The following is a 25,502-nucleotide window of genomic DNA, read 5'->3' as shown; positions in this document are numbered from 1 at the left end:
CCGAGTGAGAGGTTTGCTCTTCACTCGGTAGGATTTCTATATCTTAGGCGAGCACTGGGCTGCAGCTAAGCCCCCGAGTGAGAGGTTTGCTCTTCACTCGGTAGGATTTTTATATCTTAGGCGAGCACTGGGCTGCAGCTAAGCCTCCGAGTGAGAGGTTTGCTCTTCACTCGGTAGGATTTTTATATCTTAGGCGAGCACTGGGCTGCAGCTAAGCCTCCGAGTGAGAGGTTTGCTCTTCACTCGGTAGGATTTTTATATCTTAGGCGAGCACTGGGCTGCAGCTAAGCCTCCGAGTGAGAGGTTTGCTCTTCACTCGGTAGGATTTTTACAAACTTAGGCGAAACGGATTCGCGGCTAAGTCACCCACTGAGGGGAAAATTTTATTGGACAAAATAAAAAGTGACAAAAATTATGGAGGAACTATGACACTATTATTTTGAGATCCATTAACTACAGAAGTACTTTATTGCAACTCATCCGAGTGATAAAACTTAAGTGTAAAATGGGCGGAGTAGTTCCGCGTTCCAAGCTCGGGGCTCGTCGATATTATGTTCGACGTTGTAAAGACGGTACACCCTGTTGTGGAGAACTTTGGTGACGATGAAGGGTCCTTCCCAAGAAGGAGCAAGCTTGTGTTGTTTCTTCTGATCCACTCGGAGAACTAAATCTCCTTCCTGGAAGGCTCGACCCCTCACATTTCTGGCGTGGAAACGACGCAAATCTTGTTGGTAGATGGTCGACCGGATCAGAGCCATCTCCCTTTCTTCCTCTAAAAGGTCGACTGCGTCCTGCCGCGCTTGTTCAGCTTCTGCTTCGTTGTAGATTTCAACTCGAGGAGCATTGTGGAGAAGATCACTCGGTAAGACTGCTTCAGCTCCGTAGACCAAGAAGAATGGAGTTCTTCTGGTCGACCGATTAGGTGTGGTCCGCAGTCCCCAAAGCACCGAGGGAAGTTCGTCGACCCAAGCTCCAGCTGCATGCTTGAGATCACGCATCAGTCGGGGTTTCAATCCCTTGAGAATCGGGCCATTTGCTCGCTCTGCTTGTCCATTCGACTGCGGATGGGCGACTGAAGCGTAGTCGACTCGTGTTCCTTGAGAGTTGCAGAAATCCCTGAATTCCTCCGAGTCGAAGTTCGACCCATTATCCGTAATGATGCTGTGCGGGACTCCATATCAGAATATCAGTTCCCTGATGAAGCTAACAGCAGCACCAGCGTCAAGGTTCTTGATTGGTTTAGCCTCAATCCACTTGGTGAACTTGTCGACTGCTACCAGTACATGCGTGAAGCCACTTCGACCTGTTCTCAAAGGACCGACCATGTCCAACCCCCATACTGCGAAAGGCCAGACGAGTGGAATGGTCTTCAGAGCTGATGCAGGCTTGTGTGACATATTCGAGTAGAACTGACATCCTTCGCACTTATCCACTATTTCCTTTGCCATCTCATTCGCCTTTGGCCAGTAAAATCCGGCTCGGTATGCTTTGTCCACGATGGTCCGAGAGGACGCATTATGACCACAGGTTCCCGAGTGGATATCATTAATGATGATTCGACCTTCTTCTGGTGTTATGCACTTCTGACCAATTCCAGTCGCGCTTTCCCTGTATAATTGTCCTTTGATTACGGTAAAAGCTTTAGATCGACGGACGATCTGTCGAGCCTCTTCCTCATCCTCCGGGAGCTCTTTTCTCAGGATATACGCGATATATGGAACTGTCCAGTCGGGAATGACCACCAAGACCTCCATGACCAAGTCGACCACTGCTGGGACTTCAACCTCAGTCGGATCTGTGGCACTCTTGGGGGCTGTGGAGCTTCTTCGGTGAAAGGATCTTCTTTGACTGACGGAGTGTGTATATGCTCCAAGAACACACCACTCGGAATGGCTTCTCTCTTGGAACCTATCTTTGCTAGATCATCAGCTGCTTGATTTTTCAGTCGGGGTATATGATGGAGCTCCAACCCCTCGAACTTCTTTTCCAGCTTCCTCACTGCACTGCAGTATCCAGTCATGGCTGGGCTTCTCACGTCCCACTCCTTCATCACTTGGTTGACCACTAAACCCGAGTCGCCATAGACCATTAGGCGACGGACGCCGAGTGAAATGGCCATGCGCAATCCGTATAAGAGGGCCTCATATTCTGCCTCATTGTTGGAGGAATCAAAGTGAATCTGGAGCACATACCTGAGCTTATCTCCTCTGGGGGAAACCAGGACAACCCCAGCACCGGAACCATTCAACATCTTAGAGCCATCAAAGAACATGGTCCAATGCTCCGAGTGAACTTCAGTCGGCTGCTGCTGTTCAATCCACTCGGCAAGGAAATCTGCTATTGCCTGGGACTTAATGGCTTTCTTTGCCTCAAACTTGATATCAAGGGGAAGAAGTTCAATCGCCCATTTAGCCACTCGACCAGTTGCATCTCTGTTGTGCAAAATCTCTGATAGTGGAGCGTCGCTGACGACTGTGATGGAATGATCAGAGAAATAATGAGCAACCTTCTTTGTGGTCATGTATATTCCATACACAAGCTTCTGATAATGAGGATATCTCTGCTTGGATGGAGTCAAGACTTTAGACAAATAATACACTGGGCGCTGAACTTTGAGAGCTTTTCCTTCTTCTTCCCGCTCGACCGTAAGCACAGTACTGACGACTTGTCCTGTGGCTGCGATATAAAGCAACAGAGGCTCTTTGCTGATTGGAGCAGCAAGCACCGGCTGGGTGGAGAGCAGAGCTTTTAGCTCGGCAAACGCTGCATCAGCTTCTGGAGTCCACTCGAACTTGTCAGCCTTCTTCATCAGTCGGTAAAGAGGCAATGCCTTTTCACCGAGTCGTGAGATGAATCGACTTAATGCGGCCAAGCATCCAGTAAGCTTCTGGACATCGTGCACTCGCACAGGGCGTTTCATTCAAAGAATAGTGCCGATCTTCTCTGGATTAGCGTCGATCCCTCGCTCGGAAACGAGAAAACCGAGTAACTTGCCACCAGGAACTCCGAATGTGCACTTTGATGGATTGAGCTTGATATCATACCTTCTGAGGTTGGCAAATGTTTTGGCAAGGTCAGCGAGCAGGTCGGAACCTTTTCGTGACTTGACGACGATATCATCCATATACGCTTCCACATTCCGACTGATTTGAGTGAGTAGACACTTCTGAATCATTCGCATAAATGTGGCTCCGGCATTCTTGAGGCCGAATGGCATGGTGATATAGCAGAAGCACCCGAATGGAGTGATGAAAGATGTTTTTACCTCGTCGGGTCCGTACAGACGGATCTGGTGGTACCCGGAGTAGGCGTCTAGAAAAGACAATCTCTCGCATCCCGCGGTCGAGTCAACAATTTGATCTATGCGAGGGAGAGGAAAATGATCTTTCGGGCAGGCCCGGTTGATGTGCTTGAAATCAATGCACATTCAGAGTGATTTGTCCTTCTTAGGAACCATGACGACATTAGCGAGCCACTCGGAGTGGTATATCTCTCGGATAAATCCTGTCGCCAACAGTCGAGCCACTTCCTCACCAATGGCTTTTCTCTTCTGAACGGCGGACCGCCGAAGATGCTCTTTGACTGGTTTTGCTGATGAGTCGACTCTTAGGCGATGCTCAGCCAGTCCCCTGGGAACACCTGGCATGTCAGCGGGCTTCCATGCAAAAATGTCCCATTTCTCACGGAGGAACTGGATGAGCGCTTCTTCCTATTTCGGGTCGAGTGTTGTGGAGATGTGGGTCGGAGTTGCATCGGGGTCGGTCGGGTGAATGTGAACAGGCTTCGTCTCACCGGACGACTGAAATGCAGATTCTGTGGCGGGTTTCTTGGATCGCAGCAAATCACTCGGATCTGCATTTTGCTTGTATTCTTCGAATTCGACCGCTGTCACCTGGGAATCGGCAATCTTTGAGCCCTTCTGAAAGCACTCTTCTGCCTTTTTCCGATCACCGGTGACAGTGATCACTCCTTTGGGGCCAGGCATCTTCAATTTGAGGTACACGTAACATGGTCGAGCCATGAACCGTGCATAAGCTGGTCTCCCCAAAATGGCATGATATGCACTCTGAAAATCCACGACCTCAAACGTCAACTTCTCTTTGCGAAAATGTTTCGAATCACCAAACACCACGTCCAGAGCTATTTGGCCGAGTGACTCGGCTTTCTTTCCTGGTATAACTCCATGAAAGCTCATGTTACTGGTGCTCAGTCGGGACATCGGAATGCCCATTCCTTTCAGTGTGTCTGCATATAACAAATTCAGCCCGCTACCACCGTCCATCACCACTTTTGTCAGTCGAGTGCCTTCGACAACTGGATCGACCACCAAAGCTTGCCTCCCAGGGGTGGCAATATGAGTCGGGTGATCAGATTGGTCAAATGTGATGGGTGTTTGGGACCATCTCAGATAATTTGCTTTTGCTGGGGCAACCATGTTCACCTCACGGTTAATAACTTTCAATCGACTCTTGCTTTCCACATCTGCAAAGATCATCAGAGTGGAGTTGATATGCGGATATCCTTCCTCACTGTCCTCCTTGTCTTCGGCCTTGTCCGACTCCTTCTCCTTGTCTTTAGACTGTTTTCCCTGAAACTGCTGGATCAGGAGTCGACATTGGCGAGTGGTATGCTTCGGGTAAATGATATTTCCCTCTTCGTCTTTCTTCGTGTGGATGTGGCACGGCATATCCATCACGTCGTTCCCTTCTTTATCCTTTACCTTCTTAGGGTTCCAGGATCCTTTTGGTTTCCCTTTAAATTTTCCCTGAGTCACGGCCAGAGCCTCTCCAGGAGCTGCCGGTTCTGCCTTCCGCTTCTGTTTCCGACTGGTGTTTCCCTTTTCCGACTGACTCGGCTTGTGCTTGCCGCTTCGGAGTCGGTCTTCTTCTTCGCCATTGGTGTACTTGGTAGCAATCTCCATCATCCGATTCAAGGTCATGTCACCGGTTCGACCAAATTTCAAACTCAATTCTCTGTTCTTGACACCATCCTTAAAGGCGCAGACTGCCTGATGATCAGACATATTCTCCACAGTATGGTGCAAAGTGATCCATCTCTGAATATACTCCCTGAGAGTCTCATTGGTCTTCTGCACGCAGACTTGCAGCTCGTCAATCCAGCCGGTCGCTTGCAAGTTCGTTCAAACGTTTTGATGAACACTCGGGACAGATCTTCCCAAGTGTAAATGCTGCTAGGAGGTAATTGAGTCAACCATGCCCTGGCAGAACCTTCCAGCATGAGGAGCAAATGCTTCATGGCCACCTCGTCGTTCCCGCCACCAATCTGAACCGCCACTCGGTAGTCCTCAAGCCAAGTTTCAGGCTTGGACTCACCAGTGAACTTGCTGACTCCTGTTGCCAACCGGAAATTGGGAGGGATCACTATGGCTCTGATAGCTCTGCTGAAACATTCAGGACCAGAAACATGCACTCGACTGCTCGTGTGCGCATCTCTGTCGAGTCCACCTTGATGGGCTCTGTTCCGGTCGACCAAGCCTTGCACGATAATGGATCGCGCGTCGAAGCCTGGTTCTCGGGGGTCGACTGGAACTCTTCGCCCCGCACTGAGCTGACGTCTGTCATCCTGCTGCCGAGGAGCGTAAGACCCACCCCTCGGAGGGGAATTGGGCACTCGACGCCTATCATCTCGGTCGTGTCGGTCTCCATATTGGTCTCGCCGATTCTCGCGCCCTTCACGCCGCGGAGGCGATCTGGGGTTGTGAGCCGACTGAACAGTATTCGCAGCGACGGATCGACTGTGAATTCTGTTGCGCGACTGCGATACGGCCGAATTCTGATCGCCTGCTGCCCGTAGCAGATCCCTGATCTGCATCAAGCCTCTGCCAGCTTCCGACTGAGAGGGCTAGATGGACTCTGCAATACGGGTCGCCGCTGCTAAATTCTGGGTTGGGGTTCGATATACCTGAGTTGGCGGAAAGAGTTGACGTCGACTGGTGTCGGGAACTCGTTGCCGCGCGCGCTCGTCGAGTGCTCGCTGAAGATTCTCCAGTCGAGTGCGTTCGGCCAAATTGGCTAAACGTGCCTCCTCCAAGGCGCGAGCCTCGGGGGTTTCTCCTGCGATGGGAGTACGCAGGACATCCACGTTCCTGCGGCGAAGTTCCTCTCTTTGCAGATAGTCGAGTGGCTCGGGCTGGTACTCTTCGTGGTCTCGTGTGGGGTCGCCTCCGTCGCCTGCCCCACCATCACGGGCGAAGCCAGGGGACTGCGGGGCCCGTCGACCATCAGGATTTCCGCCGCTGGATCACTGCTATCGCACTCGGATGCAGTCTCTACGGAGCCAGTCGACAGATCGAACAGGCCGTAGAGAGATTCGTTGGGCTCGATTGCCGCAACTTGGGTGGTGGCCGTCTGGCGAGCCACCGCGTGCCTCACCCACCGCTGAAGCCTCGACCGGCCCGAGCACTTACGCTGGCGGGAGACCGGGAGGGTGGCCGACGGGGGAGTCGACCGATACGGGGTCGACGGTTGCCGCAGCAGAATGCCGCGGACACATGCGCGAAAATGCGTCGCACCACGGACGGGGAGCGCATCGACGTCGAGTGGAGCCTCCTGGAGCCAGGCGGAGTCGTCGGCGACGAAGGTGAGAGCACCGAGACGGATCTCTCGACCCTCGACCAAAACTCCAGCAGCCACCATGATGAAAGTACTCGGAAGAATCGCAACTTCTCCACAAAATCGCTAAAACACCGGCCCCACTGTGGGCGCCAACTGTCGTGGTTCTAAGTCTGACAGTAGAGTGGGGGGTAGGTATGGAGAGGCAAGGTCCTAGCTATGGAGAGGTTGTAAACACAAGAGATGTACGAGTTCAGGCCCTTCTCGGAGGAAGTAAAAGCCCTACGTCTCGGAGCCCGGAGGCGGTCGAGTGGATTATGTGTATATGGATTACAAGGTGCCGAACCCTTCTGCCTGTGGAGGGGGGGTGGCTTATATAGAGTGCGCCAGGTCCCCAGCCAGCCCACGTAATGAAGGGTTTAAGGTGTATTAAGTCCGGGGCGTTACAGGTAACGCCCCACATAAAGTGTCTTTACTATCATAAAGTCTACTTAATTACAAGCCGTTGCAGTGCAGAGTGCCTCTTGACCTTCTGGTGGTCGAGTGAGTCTTCGTGGTCGAGTCCTTGAAGTCAGTCGAGTGAGTCCCTCGTTGGTCGACTGGAAGGTGACCTCTTCTAAGAGTGTCCTCGGGCAGGGTACTTAGATCAGGTCTGTGACCCTACCCTAGGTACGTGACTCCATCATGCACCAGTCCATAAATGATCGCCGGAGCTTGCACACTTTGTTAGTGCCCTTTGGATCAACAAAACCTTCTGGTTGGATCATATACAACTCTTCTTTAAGAAATCCATTAAGGAATGCAGTTTTGACATCCATTTGCCAAATTCATAATCATAAAACGCGGCAATTGCTAACATGATTCGTACAGATTTAAGCATCGCTACGGGTGAGAAAATCTCATCGTAGTCGAGCTTTGTAGAGAGTAACATTATCATCAGCATCAGCCTTCTTCTTGAAGATCCATTTATTTTCTATGGCTTGCCGATCATCGGGAAAGTCCACCAAAGTCCACACTTTGTTCTCATACATGGATCCCATCTCAGATTTCATGGCCTCAAGCCAGATCGTGGAATTTGGGCTCATCATTGCTTCCTCATAGTTCGTAGGTTCATCATGGTCTAGTAAAATGACATCCAGAACAGGATTACCGTACCACTCTGGTGCGGATCGTACTCTAGATGACCTACGAGGTTCAGTAGTAATTCGATCCAAAGTTTCATGATCATCATCAGCTTCCTCACTAATTGGTGTAGTAATCACTAAAACTAATTTCTGTGATGAACTACTTTCCAATTCAGTAGAAGGTACAATTACCTCATCAAGTTCTACTTTCCTCCCACTCACTTCTTTCGAGAGAAACTCCTTCTCTAGAAAGGATCCATTTTTAGCAACAAATATCTTGCCTTCAGATCTGTGATAGAAGGTGCACCCAATAGTTTCCTTTGGGTATTCTATGAAGACGCACTTCTATGATTTGGGTTTGAGCTTATCAGGTTGAAGCTTTTTCACATAAGCATCGCAGCCCCAAACTTTAAGAAACAACAAGTTTGGTTTCTTGTCAACCCACGGTTCATATGGCGTCGTCTCAACGAATTTTGATGGTGCCCTATTTAATGTGAATGCAACCGTCTCTAAAGCATAACCCCAAAACAATAGCGGTAAATCGGTAAGAGACATCATAGATCGCACCATATCTAATAAAGTACGGTTACGACGTTCGCGCACACCATTACGCTGTGGTGTTCCAGGTGGCGTTAGCTGTCAAACTATTCCACATTGTTTCAAATGAAGACCAAACTCGTAACTCAAATATTCTCCTCCACGATCAGACTGTAGAAACTTTATTTTCTTGTTACGATGATTTTCCACTTCACTCTGAAATTCTTTGAACTTCTCAAACGTTTCAGACTTATGTTTCATTAAGTAGATATACCCATATCTTCTCAAATCATCTGTGAAGGTCAGAAAATAGCGATACCCTCCATGAGCTTCAATACTCATTGGACCGCATACATCTGTATGTATTATTTCCAATAAGTCAGTAGCTCATTCCATTGTTCCGGAGAACGGAGTTTTAGTCATCTAGCCCATGAGGCATGGTTCGCAAGCACCAAGTGATTCATAATCAAGTGATTCCAAAAGTCCATCAGCATGGAGTTTCTTCATGCGCTTTACACCAATATGACCTAAACGACAGTGCCACAAATAAGTTGCACTATCATTATCAACTTTGCATCTTTTGGCTTCAATATTATGAACATGTGTATCACCACGATCAAGATTCAACAAAAATATACCACTCAACAAGGGTGCATGACCATAAAAGGTATTACTCATATAAATAGAATAACCATTATTCTCTGATTTAAATGAATAACCGTCTTGCATCAAACAAGATCCAGATATAATGTTCATGCTTAATGCTGGCACCAAATAACAATTCCTCCGGTCTAAAACTAATCCTGAAGGTAGATGTAGAGGTAGCGTGCCAACGGCGATCACATCAACCTTGGAACCATTTCTGACATGCATCATCACCTCGTCCTTAGCCAATCTTCGCTTATCTATAGCCCCTGTTTCGAGTTGCAAATATGAGCAACAAAACCAGTATCAAATACCCAGGCGCTACTACGAGCATTAGTAAGGTACGCATAAATAACATGTATATCAAATATACCTTTCACTTTGCCATCCTTCTTATCCGCCAAATACTTGGGGCGGTTCCGCTTCCAGTGACCAGTCCCTTTGCAGTAGAAGCACTCAGTTTCAGGCTTAGGTCCAGACTTCGGTTTCTTCCCTTGATCAGCAACTTGCTTGCCGTTATTCTTGAAGTTCCCCTTCTTTCCTTTACCCTTTTTCTTGAAACTAGTGGTCTTGTTAACTATCAACACTTGATGCTCCTTCTTGATTTCTACCTCCGCGGCCTTTAGCACTGCGAAGAGTTCAGGAATCGTCTTGTTCATCCCTTGCATATTATAGTTCATCACGGAGCCTTTATAGCTTGGTGGCAGTGGTTGAAGAACTCTGTCAATGACACTATCATTGGGAAGATTAACTCCCAGCTGAGTCAAGTGGTTATGGTACCCAGACATTCTAAGTATGTGTTCACTGACAGAACTATTCTCCTCCATTTTGCAGTTGTAGAACTTGTTGGAGACTTCATATCTCTCAACTCGAGCATTTGCTTGAAATATTAACTTCAACTCTTGGAACATCTCATATGCTCCATGACGTTCAAAACGTCTTTGAAGTCCCGATTCTAAGCCGTAAAGCATGGTACACTGAACTATCGAGTAGTCATTAGCTTTGCTCTGCCAGACGTTCCTAACGTCAGCAGTTGCGTCTGCAGCAGGCCTTGCACCTAGCGGTGCTTCTAGGACGTAATTCTTCTATGCAGCAATGAGGATAATCCTCAAGTTACGGATCTAGTCCGTGTAATTGCTACCATCATCTTTCAAGTTAGCTTTCGTTAGACATGAATAAACTATCGAGACTAAGTTCATGATAAATTAAAGTTCAATTAATCATATTACTTAAGAACTCCCACTTAGATAGACATCCCTCTAGTCATCTAAATGATCACGTGATCCGAATCAACCAAACCATGTCCGATCAGCACGTGAGATGGAGTAGGTTTCAATGGTGAACATCACTATGTTGATCATATATACTATATGATTCACGCTCGACCTTTCGGTCTTAGTGTTCCGAGGCCATATCTGCATATGCTAGGCTCGTCAAGTTTAACCTGAGTATTCTACACGTGCAGAACTGGCTTGCACCCGTTGTATGTGAATGTAGAGCTTATCAGACCCAATCATCACATGGTGTCTCGGCACGACGAACTGTAGCAACGGTGCATATTCAGGGAGAACACTTATACCTTGAAATTTAGTAAGGGATCATCTTATAATGCTACCGCCATACTAAGAAAAATAAGATGCATAAAAGATAAACATCACATGCAATAAAAATATGTGACATGATATGGCCATCATCGTCTTGTGCTCATGACCTCCATCACTGAAGCATCGTCATGATCTCCATCGTCACCGACGCGACACCTTGATCTCCTTGATCTCCATCGTAGCATCATTGTCATCTCGCCAACTATTGCTTCTACGACTATCGCTACCGCTTAGTGATAAAGTAAAGCAATTACATGGCGATTGCATTTCATACAATAAAGCGACAACCATATGGCTCCTGCCAGTTGCCGATAACTCTGTTACAAAACATGATCATCTCATACAACAATTTATATCACATCATGTCTTGACCATATCACATCACAGCACGCCCTGCAAAAACAAGTTAGACGTCCTCTACTTTGTTGTTGCAAATTTTACGTGGCTGCTACGGGCTTCTAGCAAGAAGCGTTCTTACCTACGCATCAAAACCACAATGATTTTTTGTCAAGTGTGCTATTTTAACCTTCAAGAAGGACTGGCCGTAGTCAAACTCGATTCAACTAAAGTTGGAGAAACAACCACCCGCCAGCCACCTGTGTGCATAAGCACGTCGGTAGAACCAGTCTCATGAAAGTGGTCATGTAATGTCGGTTCGGGCCGCTTCATCCAACAATACCGCTGAATCAAAGTAAGACGTTAGTGGTAAGCAGTATGACTATTATCGCCCACAACTCTTTGTGGTCTATTCATGCATATCACATCTACGCACAGACCTGGCTCGAATGCCACTATTGGGGAACGTAGTATTTCAAAAAAAATCCTACGATCACGCAAGATCTATCTATGTTATGCATAGAAATAAGAGGGGAGAGTGCGTCCATGTACCCTCGTAGACCGAAAGCGGAAGCGTTTAGTAACGCGATTGATGTAGTCGAATGTCTTCACGATCCAACCGATCCAAGTACCAAACGGACAACACCTCCACGTTCAGCACACGTTCAGCTCGATGACGTTCCTCATGCTCTTGATCCAGTTGAGGATGAGGGTGAGTTCCGTCAGCACAACGGCATGGCGATGGTGATGATGATGTTACCGGCGCAGGGCTTCGCCTAAGCATTATGATGGTATGATCGAGGTGTGTAACTGTGGAGGAGGGCACCGCACACGGTTAAGAGAAACTTGTGCGTTCTAGGGTGCCCCCTGCCCCCGTATATAAAGGAGGAGAGGGGGAGACCGACCAACCTTAGAGGGCGCGCCAAGAGGAGGAGTCCTACAAGGACTTCCTAGTCCTAGTAGGATTCTCCTAAAAGGAAGAGAGGGGGAAGGAAGGAGAGGGGGAGGGAGTAGGAAAGGGGGCGCCGCCCCCTTCCCCTAGTCCAATTCGGACTGCTAAAGGGGGGGCAACCCCTTGCGGCCCTCCTCTCTCTCCACTAAGGCCCATGGTGGCCCATTACTTCCCGGTGGGTTCCGATAACCCCTCTGACACTCCGTTTTTACCCGGTACCATTTGGAACTCTTCCGGTGTCCGAATAACATGGTCCAATATATCAATCTTTATGTCTCGACATTTCAAGACTCCTCGTCACGTCAATGATCTCATCTGGGACTCCGAACAACCTTCGGTCATCAAAACACATAACTCATAATACATATCGTCATTGAACGTTAAGCGTGCGGACCCTACGGGTTCGAGAACTATGTAGACATGACCGAGACACATCTCCGATCAATAACCAATAGCGGAACCTGGATGCTCATATTGGCTCCTACATATTCTATGAAGATCTTTATCGGTTAAACTGCATAACAACATACGTTGTTCCCTTTGTCATCGGTATGTTGCTTGTCCGAGATTCGATCATTGGTATATTCATACCTCGTTCAATATCGTTACCGACAAGTCTATTTACCCATTACATAATGCTTCATCCCGCAACTAACTCATTAGTCACATTGCTTGCAAGGCTTATAGTGATGAGCATTACCGAGAGGGCCCAGAGATACCTCTCCGATACATAGAGTGACAAATCCTAATCTTGATCTATGCAAACTCAACAAACACCTTCGGAGACACCTGTAGAGCATCTTCACAATCACTCAGTTACGTTGTGACGTTTGATAGTACACAAGGTGTTCCTTCGGTATTCGAGAGTTGCATAATCTGATAGTCCGAGGAACATGTATAAGTCACAAAGAAAGCAATAGCAATAAACTTAACGATCATTATGCTAAGCTAACAGATGGGTCATGTCCATCACATCATTCTCTAATGATGTGATCCCATTCATCAAATGATAACACATGTCTATGATTAGGAAACGTAACCATCTTTGATTAACGAGCTAGTCTAGTAGAGGCATACTAGGGATCATATGTTTTGTCTATGTATTCACACATGTACTAAGTTTCCGGTTAATACAATTCTAGCATGAATAATAAACATTTATCATGATATAAGGAAATATAAATAACAACTTTATTATTGCCTTTAGGGCATATTTCCTTCAGCCCGGCCTGCCACAGATTGTCCAAAAATGTTTGGCCCGGCCCCAGCCGCCGTATGGCACATCGACTCAACTCAACCGTTGCCCGCTACACTAAAAAAATGGGCCTCAAAACGATCCCTGTCCCATCAACGAGAGGTTGCTGCAAAACAAATTATCAATCTCATTGATCTTAAGGAGGAAGTTCAACCCCTCTCTAATGTAGAAAAATGTTAAGACAAGTCATTTTTGACTCCTTACAATTAACTATTAAAGAAAAAATGGCCTTTTGGAAGAGTGGCAAAGTTCGCGCTACAATAGGGGGGCGAGGAAAACACACAATATTTTCATGCCGTCGCCTCTCAGCATCTCCAAGAAAATTCAATAACCTCTCTCTTAGCTACTGGGATCGAGTTCCACTCTCGTACACAAAAGGCGGCTATACTAGAAGATCACTTCACAACCATCATCAGATCCTCACCACACACCTACTGGTCTTTTGAGACACATCGATAGTATCCTGAAACCTTGCCACACCTACTCTCCCTAGACCCCCCTTTACCGACATGGAAATAAAATATGCCTTCCTCCAAATGAACCCACTCGTTAGGCCTGGACCTGATGGCTTCGATCCACTGTTCTACCAAAAAAATTGGAACATCGTTAAACATCACATCACCTCCTTCATGACTGATTTCCAGAACCTATCAGCCTAGACTGAATTCCTAAACAGAGCACATCTCATACTCCTGCCCAAAAAAGACCATTCTAACACACCCGATGGCTACCGCCCAATCTCTCTCCAAAATTGCCCAATCAAAGTCGTCACAAAAGGTACTCACAAACAAATTAAAACTGTTAATCCCACTGCTTGTGCATGGTTAGACTGGTTTCATCTCGGGGTCATTGCATCGCTAGAAACTTTATTTATGATGCGGACCTCGTCAGTACCTCACTCTAGAAAAGCTCCAACCATGGTCATTACACTAGACTTCAGCAAATCTTTCAACTCTCTGTCCCGGGACTCACTCACATACAATCTACGCGGCCGCGACTTCTCGATTAAATTCTCTGCCTGGGTTAATGATCTCCTAGCAATTGGAAAAATTGTCGTTATGCTAAACGAAATCTCGAGAAACTGGATAAACTGCAAGAATGGCCTCTGACAAGAAGACCCTTTGTCACCCTACCTCTTCATCATTGTTGTCGACCTTCTGCAAGAGATGATCCAGCAAGACGGCAACCTATTATATCTCAGCCACCCCCTGTTCTCACACCTGCCGCCAACAATCTTGCAATACGATGATGACACCCTCATCATCGCCAAAGCTTCAACTGAGGCAACACTATACAACTTAAAAGCATACTCCACAATTTCACTATGGCAGCTTGCCTCACTATAAACTTCACAAAAACAACATTTGTACCTATGCACGTTTGCCCTGACATCGCGGCCAAGACCACACTACAATGCACAAACCTCAACCTTCCTACATATCTACTTAGGGCTACTCTTAGCACCCACCTGCTTACATATGTATGCGGACGCCTTTCTTCCAATCATCGAACGATGCTGGATTTTTTTTTGACAGGTTGGCAGGAAAAAATTTCTCTAAGGGAGACAGGCTCATCCTACTATCGGATGCCATTGACTCCATCTTGGTCCACTTTATGCCTGTCTTCCTCATCCCGAAAAGTGTCCTAAAAACCCTAGACTCAATTCAGCGAGCCTTCTTTTGAGCCGTAGAGGAAACTTGCACTGGTGCACAATGCTTAATTGCCTGGAAAAAATGTATGCAAACCCAAAAAGTTTGGAGGTTTAGGCATGTAAAACCAACATCAGCAGAATAAATGTTCCTGATGAAATTCGTGTTGGAAATATGCCCTAGAGGCAATAATAAAATGGTTATTATTATATTTTCTAGTTCGTGATAATTGTCTATTGTTCATGCTATAATTGTATTAACTGGAAACCGTAATACATGTGTGAATACATAGACCACAACATGTCCCTAGTGAGCCTCTAGTTGACTAGCTCGTTGATCAATAGATGGTTATGGTTTCCTGACCATGGACATTAGATGTCATTGATAACAGGATCACATCATTAGGAGAATGATGTGATGGACAAGACCCAATCCTAAGCATAGCACAAGATCGTGTAGCTCGTTTGCTAAGAGCTTTTCTAATGTCAAGTATCATTTCCTTAGAACATGAGATTGTGCAACTCCCGGATACCGTATGAATGCTTTGGGTGTACCAAACGTCACAACGTAACTGGGTGACTATAAAGGTGCACTACAGGTATCTCCGAAAGTGTCTATTGGGTTGGCACGAATTGAGACTGGGATTTGTCACTCCGTATGACGGAGAGCTATCTCTGGGCCCACTCGGTAATGCATCATCATAATGAGCTCAATGTGACTAAGTAGTTAGTCACGGGATCATGCATTACGGAACGAGTAAAGTGACTTGCCGGTAACGAGATTGAATGAGGTATTGGGATACCGACGATCGAATCTCGGGCAAGTAACATACCGATTGACAAAAGGAATTGTATATGGGATTGATTGAATCCTCGACATCATGGTTCATCCGATGAGATCATCGTGGAACATGTGGGAGCCAACATGGGTATCCAGATCCTGATGTTGGTTATTGGCCAGAGAACATCTCAGTCATGTCTGCATGGTTCCCAAACCCATAGGGTCTACACACTTAAGTTTTGGTGACGCTAGAGTTGTTATGGGGAATAGTATGTGGTTACCAAAGGTTGTTCGGAGTCCCGAATGAGACCCCGGACGTCACGAGGAGTTCCAGAATGGTCCGGAGGTGAAGATTTATATATGGGAAGTCCAGTTTAAGTCGCCGGAATGGTTTCGGGGTTATCGGTATTGTACCGGGACCACCGAAAGGTGTCCGGGGGTCCATCGGGTGGGGCCACCTGCCCCGGGGGACTTGATGGGCTGAATATGGGAGGGAACCAGCCCCTAGTGGGCTGGTGCGCCCCTCCCCAAGGGCCCAAGGCGCCTAGGGTTGGAAACCCTAGGGGAGGGGGGCGCCTCCACCTTGCTTGGGGGGCAAATCTCCCCCTCCTGGTCGCCGCCCCCCCCCCTTCTAGATGGGATCTAGAGGGGCCTGCCCCCTCTCCCCTTCACCCTATAAATAGAGGGGGGTGGAGGGCTGCAACACCCTTGCTTTTGGCGCAGCCCCTCCCTCCTCCAACTCTTCCTCCTCCTACGTAGTGCTTGGCGAAGCCCTGGAGGAATACCACGAGCTCCACCACCACCATGTTGTCGTGCTGTCGGAGTTCTCCCTCAACTTCTCCTCTCCCCTTGCTGGATCAAGAAGGAGGAGATGTCCCCGGGCTATACATGTATTGAACGCGGAGGCGCCGTCCGTTCGGCACTAGATCGGATCTTCCGCGATTTAAATCGCCACGAGTACGACTCCATTAACCGCGTTCTTGTAACGCTTCCGCTTAGCGATCTTCAAGGGTATGGAGATGCACTCCCTCTCTCTCTTGTTGCTAGAACCTCCATAGATTGATCTTGGTGTTGCGTAGAAAATTTTGAATTATTGCTACGTTCCCCAACAGTGGCATCATGAGCTAGGTCTATTGTGTAGATTCTATGCACGACTAGAACACAAGTTGTTGTGGGCGTTGATTTTGTTCAATATGCTTACCGTTACTAGTCCTATCTTGTTTCGACGGTATTGTGGGATGAAGCGGCCTGGACCGACCTTACACGTACACTTACGTGAGACAAGTTCCACCGACTGACATGCACTTGTTGCATAAGGTGGCTAGCGGGTGCCAGTCTCTCCCACTTTAGTCGGATCAGATTTGATGAAAAGGGTCCTTATGAAGGGTAAATAGCAATTGGCATATCACGTTGTGGCTTTGCGTAGGTAAGAAACGTTCTTGCTAGAAACCCGTAGCAGCCATGTAAAACATGCAACAACAATTAGAGGACGTCTAACTTGTTTTTGCAGGGTATGCTATGTGATGTGATATGGCCAAAAGAATGTGATGAATGATATAAGATGTATGAGATTGATCATGTTCTTGTAATAGGAATCACGACTTGCATATCGGTGAGTATGACAACCGGCAGGAGCCATAGGAGTTGTCTTAATTTATTGTATGACCTGCATGTCATTGAACAACGCCATGTAATTATTTTACTTTATTGCTAACCGTTAGTCGTAGTAGTAGAAGTAATAGTTGGCGAGACAACTTCATGGAGACACGATGATGGAGATCATGATGATGGAGATCATGGTGTCATGCCGGTGACGAAGGTGATCATGCCGCGCTTCAAAGATGGAGATCAAAGGCGCAAGATGACAATGGCCATATCATGTCACTTTATGATTTGCATGTGATGTTTGTCATGTTTACATCTTATTTGCTTAGAACGACGGTAGCATAAATAAGATGATCCCTCACTAAAATTTCAAGAAAGTGTTCCCCCTAACTGTGCACAGTTGCGGAAGTTCGTTGTTTCGAAGCATCACGTGATGATCAAGTGTGATAGATTCTAACATTCGCATACAACAGGTGTAAGCCAGATTTACACACGCGTAACACTTAGGTTGACTTGACGAGCCTAGCATGTACAGACATGGCCTCGGAACACAAGAGACCGAAAGGTCGAACATGAGTCGTATAGTAGATACAATCAACATGGAGATGTTCACCGATGATGACTAGTCCGTCTCACGTGATGATCGGACACGGCCTAGTTGACTCACATCATGTATCACTTAGATGACTAGAGGGATGTCCATCTGAGTGGGAGTTCATTAAATTAGATGAACTTAATTATCATGAACATAGTCAAAAGGTCTTTGCAAATTATGTCGTAACTTGTGCTTTAGTTCTACTATTTTAGATATGTTCCTAGAGAAAATTTAGTTGAAAGTTGATAGTAGCAATTATGCGGACTAGGTCCGTAAACTGAGGATTATCCTCATTGCTACGCAGAAGGCTTATGTCCTTAATGCACCGCTCGGTGTGTTGAACCTCGAACATTGTATGTGGATGTTGCGAACATCTGGCATACATGTTTTGATGACTATGTGATAGTTCAGTAATGTTAAATTGTTTATAATTGAGGCGCCATGACCTGCTTTTTGGCTAGATATTTGGCTACACCAAAAAACACTCACTGCTCTGCTTTCTGCCTCTACTCACACACCACTACACCACTCGCTTGCGTGCCTGCTGTTTTTAATCACGGTTTAGAATCCATCATGCGAAATCGCCTAACATATAATACTGCTACCGAGTTATGCTCTTTGTTGTTGCTATTATAGGACTGTCGTCTCAAGCTCCCTCTGCCCAGGATGTGGGTTCGATGGTGAAACCAACTCGCTCATTTTGATCGATTGCCCGCTCGCGCAGCGAATATCGCAAAGGATTGGCTTCTCACTTACTGACAACATTGACGAACTTTGGGATTGCCGCCTACCTCTCCACATGGATGCAACAATCTGGAACTCCATGCTTCTCATAATCCTATGGAAGATATGTGACTTGACGAATGCTATGACCTTCAAACAACAAAACCACCACATTGTCTTTCCCCTCAAGCGAATCATTGAAGACCTGATTCTATGGACACACCGGATGAAGAAACCGAAACAAAAATAGGCCGCCTCCTTATGAGGTTCTGATGTAGGGCGGAACCCTAAGTGGTCGATCTTTCATGTTTGGAGGGATCCTACGGGGAATCACGAAGAACACGCGGAAGAACTCGGGGGAAGAAACACGGGGAGAATAAGAGAGAACACTAAACCGACATAGAATCAATCACACAAGTGCTAGATCACCGACAACATAGAGTGACATAAGATCCACGATCAACAAAGGTAAGGATACAAAGGAACCGTTCTTCTCCGTACGGAGGTCTTGAGGGTCTTCCCTAGAAAGGGGTCTTGAATCCGCTTGGGGGATCTTCTCCGAAGAGGTCCTGAGCTCCAAGGAGAAGTAGCCTCCGGAGGCTCGGGACGGTCCGGACGTCCGGCAGGGCTCGGGCGTCCGTAGAATCAGCTCGGTCGTAGGCGCGTCGGACGTCCGGAGGGGGTCGGTCGTCCAGAGCTTCGTGACGGTCCGGACGTCCGGAAGTCGTCGATCGTTCGTAGATTTCTCTCAGGTGCTTGTCGTCCGGTCGTCCGGTCCGCCTCGGACGTCCGTAGATTTGGTTCGGGTGACGAAGTACCGGACGTCCGGAAGGCTCGAACGTCCGTGTCCTGGAACTCGTCGGACGTCCGGACTTGGTCGGTCATCCGGCGCCTGTAGCTTCAGCAGCATATCTTCTTCTTCTTCAACATGCTTGGGGTCCTCGTCGTCTTGGCTCTTGCAAGTAGTCATTCCTTGGCTCACCTCCATGTACCTGATTACACATAGAGTTTCCGAATGAGGTAGTAGCCATGTCTCATGAGTAGGAAGAGGGAGTTTGGAGAGGAGCGAGTTCACCTTATCTTCGATAGCCTTAGCTCGGGCTCTTGTCATGGGTCCAAGTGGTGTTGAGGGAGATGTAGGCACGCCCATGGGGATGAGCGAGGGATGCTCCGCATCAGGTTCCTACCTCTCGTCATGATTACATGTGGTTATATAATTCTCCTTTGTAATCCGTCAATAGATGGATTCCAAAATTAAGAAATATATTAGGTGGGGAGCTCTGCCCCGTGATTTTCAAAAAATAAAATAAAATTCAGGCATAGACATCTACATCTGTTAGCTTGAGTGTGTTCTTTGTACTGCCATAATATGTGATATAAAGTAGATCTGAAGTTCTTTATTTTATTTTATAAAATAACCTGAGACTCAAACTCTGTAGAATGGCTACGAAAATCCTATGACCGACCTCAGACTCGAATCAAAAACCCGGACCCAAACGCAGACTCAAATCGTTGTAGCGTGCTAGAACCTTGAAAGGTCCATCGGCGCGAGGTAGAAGCTTGGACTTGCGTTCGTCGGGGAAGCGGTCCTTGCGAAGATGTAGCCACACTAGATCACCAATGTTGAATACCATGGGTTGCTTGTTGATGTTGAGCTTGGTCGCTAGTCGTTGTACTTGGCGCTCGATGGTGTGCCTTGTATCTTCATGCATCTTCTTGATGTAGCTTGCACGAGCACTTGCGTCGAGGTTGGTTCGCTCTTGTAGAGGAAGAGGTAGAATGTCCAATGGGGACAAAGGGTTGAAGCCATAGACGACCTCGAAAGGGGACTTGCCGGTCGTGGAATGTCTTGCACGGTTGTAGGCGTACTCGGCGATGGGTAGACACGCCTCCCACTCCTTGATGTTCTTCTTGATCAACACGTGAAGTAGAGTGGAGAGTGTATGGTTCGTCACCTCCGTTTGGCCGTCGGTTTGAGGATGGTATGCCGAAGAGAACAATAGCTTGATTCCGAGCTTGGCACATAGGGTCTTACAAAAGTAACTCAAGAACTTGACGTCTCGGTCCGAGACAATCGTCTTTGGTACTCCATGAAGTCGCAAGATTTCCCTACAAAAGAGATTAGCAATATGTGAAGCATCGTCTATCTTGTTGCAAGGAATGAAATGTGCCATCTTAGAAAATCGGTCCACAACAACAAAGACGGAATCCTTGCCATTTTGAGTTCTAGTCAAAACAAGTACAAAATCCATGCTAATGTCTTCCCAAGGTTGATAAGGAATAGGAAGGGGCATGTAAAGACCATGGGATTGAGCTTTTGACTTAGCTTTGAGACATGTAGAGCAACGGTTGGTGAAGCATGAGACATCACGAAACATCTTGGGCCAAAAGTAGTTCTTGGAGAGCGTGGCGAAAGTCTTGTCGTGTCCAAAGTGTCCCATTAGTCCGCCTCCATGAGCCTCTTGCAAAAGGAGTAAACGAAGAGAAGACTCGGGAATGCAAAGTTTGTTAGCTTTCATAAGATAATCATCCTTTATGTAGTATTGTTCCCAAGACGTGTGTGTCAAACACTTAGCATAAGGAGTAGCAAAAGAAGGATCATGCTCATACAAGTCTTTTATATGCTCAAAACCAATAACATTCAACTCAAGTTTAGTGACAAGCGTGCATATGCGTGAAAGTGCATCCGCAACTACATTTTCCTTACCCTTAATGTACTTGATCACATAAGGAAAAGATTCAATAAATTCACTCCATTTGGCATGACGCTTGTTTAACTTAGTTTGGCCTTTTAAGTACTTAAGCATTTCATGATCGGTATGGATGACAAATTCATGAGGTCTAAGATAATGTTCCCAAACATGTAGCACACGCACTAAAGCATACAATTCTTTGTCATAGATGGGATAATTAAGTTGAGCACCGGAGAGTTTTTCACTAAAATAAGCAATGGCTCGTTTTGCTTGCATCAAAACTCCGCCAATTCCGGTACCACTTGCATCACAATGAACCTCAAAAGTTTTGTCAAAGTTGGGCAAAGCAAGAATCGGATCATGAGTAAGTAAAGACTTGAGCTCATCAAAAGCGGTGGATTGCAAAGATCCCCAAACAAAAGGAGCATTCTTCTTACTCAAAGCATGTAAAGGAGCGGCAATTGTGCTAAAGTTTTTGACAAAATGGCGGTAAAATCCTGCAAGACCAAGAAAACTTCTCACTTGTTGCAAATTGGTGGGTTGGGGCCAAGTTTTAATCGCCTTAATCTTAGTTTCATCAACATGGACACCCTTGGAAGAGACAACAAAACCCAATGTCGGTGTCAAAACCGGCGGATCTCGGGTAGGGGGTCCCGAACTGTGCGTCTAGGCGGATGGTAACAGGAGACAAGGGACACGATGTTTTACCCAGGTTCGGGCCCTCTTGACGGAGGTAAAACCCTACATCCTGCTTGATTAATATTGATGATGTGTGTTACAAGAGTGGATCTACCACGAGATCAAGGAGGCTAAACCCTAGAAGCTAGCCTATGGTATGATTGTTGTTCGTCCTATGGACTAAAGCCATCCGGTTTATATAGACACCGGAGAGGGCTAGGGTTACATAGAGTCGGTTACAATGATAGGAAATCTACATATCCGTATCGCCAAGCTTGCCTTCCACGCCAAGGAAAGTCCCATCTGGACACGGGACGAAGTCTTCAATCTTGTATCTTCATAGTCTTGGAGTCCGGCCGATGATGATAGTTTGGCTATCCGGACACCCCCTAGTCCGGAACTCCCTCAGTAGCCCCTGAACCAGGCTTCAATGATGACGAGTCCGGTGCGCATGTTGTCTTCGGCATTGCAAGGCGGGTTCTTCCTCCGAATAATTTATAGAAGATTGTGAACACCAGGATAGTGTCCGGCTCTACAAAAATAAATTCCACGCACCACCGTAGAGAGAATAACATTACACAAGTTCAATCTGCTGACGTATTTTGTGGCGTGACGTCATACCACTACCAAGCCATTACCCAGATTGTTTTTACTGTTCCACCTCCGCGCGTTTAGCGAAGCGGTTTCCTTGGCACGTCTTGTCGAAGCAGAGATCGTGTTCCCCTTATTCCGGCATTCCCATCAATACGGACGTGGGTAACCCAACCGCGCCATTGATTGTGACGCTTGGGAGATAAGCGAGTTTTACCAGGCCGGTGGGGACACATGTTTTTGTTCGCCCATATAAGGGGATAAAGATCCAACCCTTTTACCTGCGCCTTCTTCCTCCTTGGCTTATCCATCTCTGCGAACTCGAGCTCCAGCGCCCAAGTCCGCACTTCTCACCTCAACCTTCTCCAACTATGTCCGGAGCGGGAGGCAAGTGGATGGCCTCCTCCGTCACGGAGGGGCAGATCCAGAAGCTGCGCGACGCCGGATATTTGTCCAGCGACATCGCGCATCGGCTCCCTGACGAGGGAGAGCTCATCCCCACCCCCAGGCCCCATGAGAGGGTAGTATTTCTTCCCCATTTCCTCCACGGACTGGGCTTCCCACTTCATCCCTTTGTCCGGGGGCTCATGTTCTACTACGGCCTAGATTTCCATGATCTGGCCCCGAATTTCATCCTCAACATCTCGGTGTTTATCGTCGTGTGCGAGGCCTTCCTCTGCATCCAGCCCCACTTCGGCTTGTGGCTCAAGACCTTCAGTGTCAAGCCGAAGGTTGTGAAGGGCAGCCAAGGGGAGTGCGGAGGCGCCATGGTGGGCAGGATGTCCCACGTTACGTGGCTGGAGGGCACTTTCGTGGAAACCATTAAGGGGTGGCAATCGGGGTGGTTCTACATCACCGAGCCGCGTGGCCCTGATTGGGCAGCGGCCCCCGAATTCAGATCCGGCATCCCTACACGGCTCACCTCCTGGAAAGAGAGTGGCCGGATCTGGGGGGATTCGGAGGAGCTGACCGGACTCCAAGCCTGTATCCAGAAGCTGGTGGACAAGAAGCTCAAGCTTGTCAACGTAGTCCAGGTCATGCTCATCCGCCGGATTCTCCCGTGCCAACGACGGGGCTTCAACATGTGGGAGTTCGATCCGGCGCTGCACCAGACTCTGAGCGGGCTCTTCGACACTATGTACGAAGATGTCTGGAAGGTGCTGTTCAAAGGCGCCGAGGCTCCCGCATACGCTACCGAAGATCGCGGATTCCGCTCGCAGCGTCCAGCTGACGAGGTAAGTGATTTCGCCACTTGTTTTCCATAGTTTGACTCTATGCGGGATCTAAACTCCCTTTACCTTTGACAGGACTGGCTGGCGAAGGCCGAACGGACTATCTGTCCGGCCCCATTGCCAGAGGATCCAGCGGATGCCCGCCTAACGGGGCTGCTGGCTCCGGTACCCCACGTGGTGCCGGAGAAGAAGGCCAAGAAGAAGGCCACGGGGACTCGGAAGAGTTCCCGTTTTCAGGTGCTATCGGATGATGAATCCGAGGCCGACTCCTCCCACCAAGGCGAGGAGGAGAAGAAGAAAGCCTCTCCCCCAGCGGGGTGAGGGAAGAAAAGGAAGGCCTCCCCAACAAGGGAGGCCGAGGGGTCCAAGAAGGGAAAAACTCTTCCCCCGGGCTGCTCCGCCAACGCCAGTGACGACAACGAGGACTGGCCTCCAAGGGCCAAGCCCCTGGCGAGATCGTAAGTATCCGGACTCCCGAATAACTTCGAGGTTTTTATTTTTCGCCACATAATGTATTTCTAATGCCGCATACAACCCTGCAGTCCGCCTAAGGATGATCTTCCCGCTTCATCGAGCGGGTCCTTAGGTGCGTCGGGTATGGATTCTCTTCTGACTGCCTCCACCCCCCGTGACGCGGACGATGCCGAGGTGGGATCCCAGGAAGGGACCCACCAGGAGGAGAGGGCCCCGGAGGTGTCGCAGGGCAACCTCCTGGACTTTGCACCGGACTCGGCCCCGGAACCCACAGTGGCTCCGGAGTCTGGCGGGCGACCGCTTCGTAAGAAGGGCAAGACCGTGACGCCGACAGCCTCCATCCAACCGGAGGCGCCGGATAGCTTGCTGGAGGCGCTCAATGACGCCTCCATCGAAGAGGAACACCGCACCGTTATGAGTGCGGTGATTAGAAGGTGCAGCTCGCCAAGAGCGGGCTAACCGAAGCCTGCAGCAGCCTTCTAACAGGCTTTGAGGTAAGAATTTCAATATGTATAAAATGGTACCGCATAGACAGTAGCCCCTGATGCTCGGTTCGGTGTTCGGAAAGAAAAGCCGAACTGAGGATCTAAAAAGATATATGCAGGAGTCATAATAAACATGTCAATATGTGATTGCAGGTTGTGCTGCTGACCTCTGCCGCACTGACTGCGGAGGTCAATACTTTGAAGGAAAACCTCGAGCGGTCCAAGAACGAGCTCGGCCGTGCCAAGAAGCAGCTCAAGGACAAGGAAGGTGAGTAACACCTTATTAAAATTGTACCTTATAGAAAAGGATTTTGGTTGCAAAAAAGAATGACAAGGATAACGTGGGTATTGCAGGGGCCACTAACGAGGTGGCGACCCTGAAAGAGGCGGTGGTCGCGGCCGAACGCAATGCGGCCGCGGAGCGCACCGAGCGATAGAAGCAGGAGGCGCGGGTGGCGGAGGTACAACAAGAGCTCCAGGATCTCGTGAAAAAACATGAGAGCCTGGAGCGTGACTCGAAGACTCGAGAGTCTGAGCTTGCAACGGCTCTTGAGAGTGCCAAAGCCGCTAAGGCCGAAGCCTACAAGGCCCTCCAGGAGATTGAGGCGGTGAAGAAAATAGCAGCGGGTAAGGCATTTTTCATGCAAAGTAAGCATGTGAGTGTTAATTACCTGTTGCTTACCCGAATTTGGAGCTCTCTAGGAGCGTTCGCAGATTTTCCTCGCAGCGTGTCCGATGCTGCCGCATTCTACCGGGCCAAGGAGGGGAGCTCGACGGAGAAGGTCTTCTGGTCTCAGTATGATGAGGCCGGACATCCGGTGCCCCTTAGCGACCAGCTAAAGCAGCTGGTCGAGCTCCACAAGGCAGCCGAACAGGCCATGAAGGGCCTCATAGTTCGGCTGTGGCCTAAGGAGGCCATGCCTAGGAGCTACTTCGGCCTGGTGCGACGGTTGGTGGATGCGTGCCCGTGGG

This window comes from Triticum dicoccoides, chromosome 4B (genome assembly GCF_002162155.2).
Source record: "Triticum dicoccoides isolate Atlit2015 ecotype Zavitan chromosome 4B, WEW_v2.0, whole genome shotgun sequence".
Lineage (NCBI taxonomy): Eukaryota > Viridiplantae > Streptophyta > Magnoliopsida > Poales > Poaceae > Triticum > Triticum dicoccoides.
Note: the sequence above shows the minus strand (reverse complement) of the source record.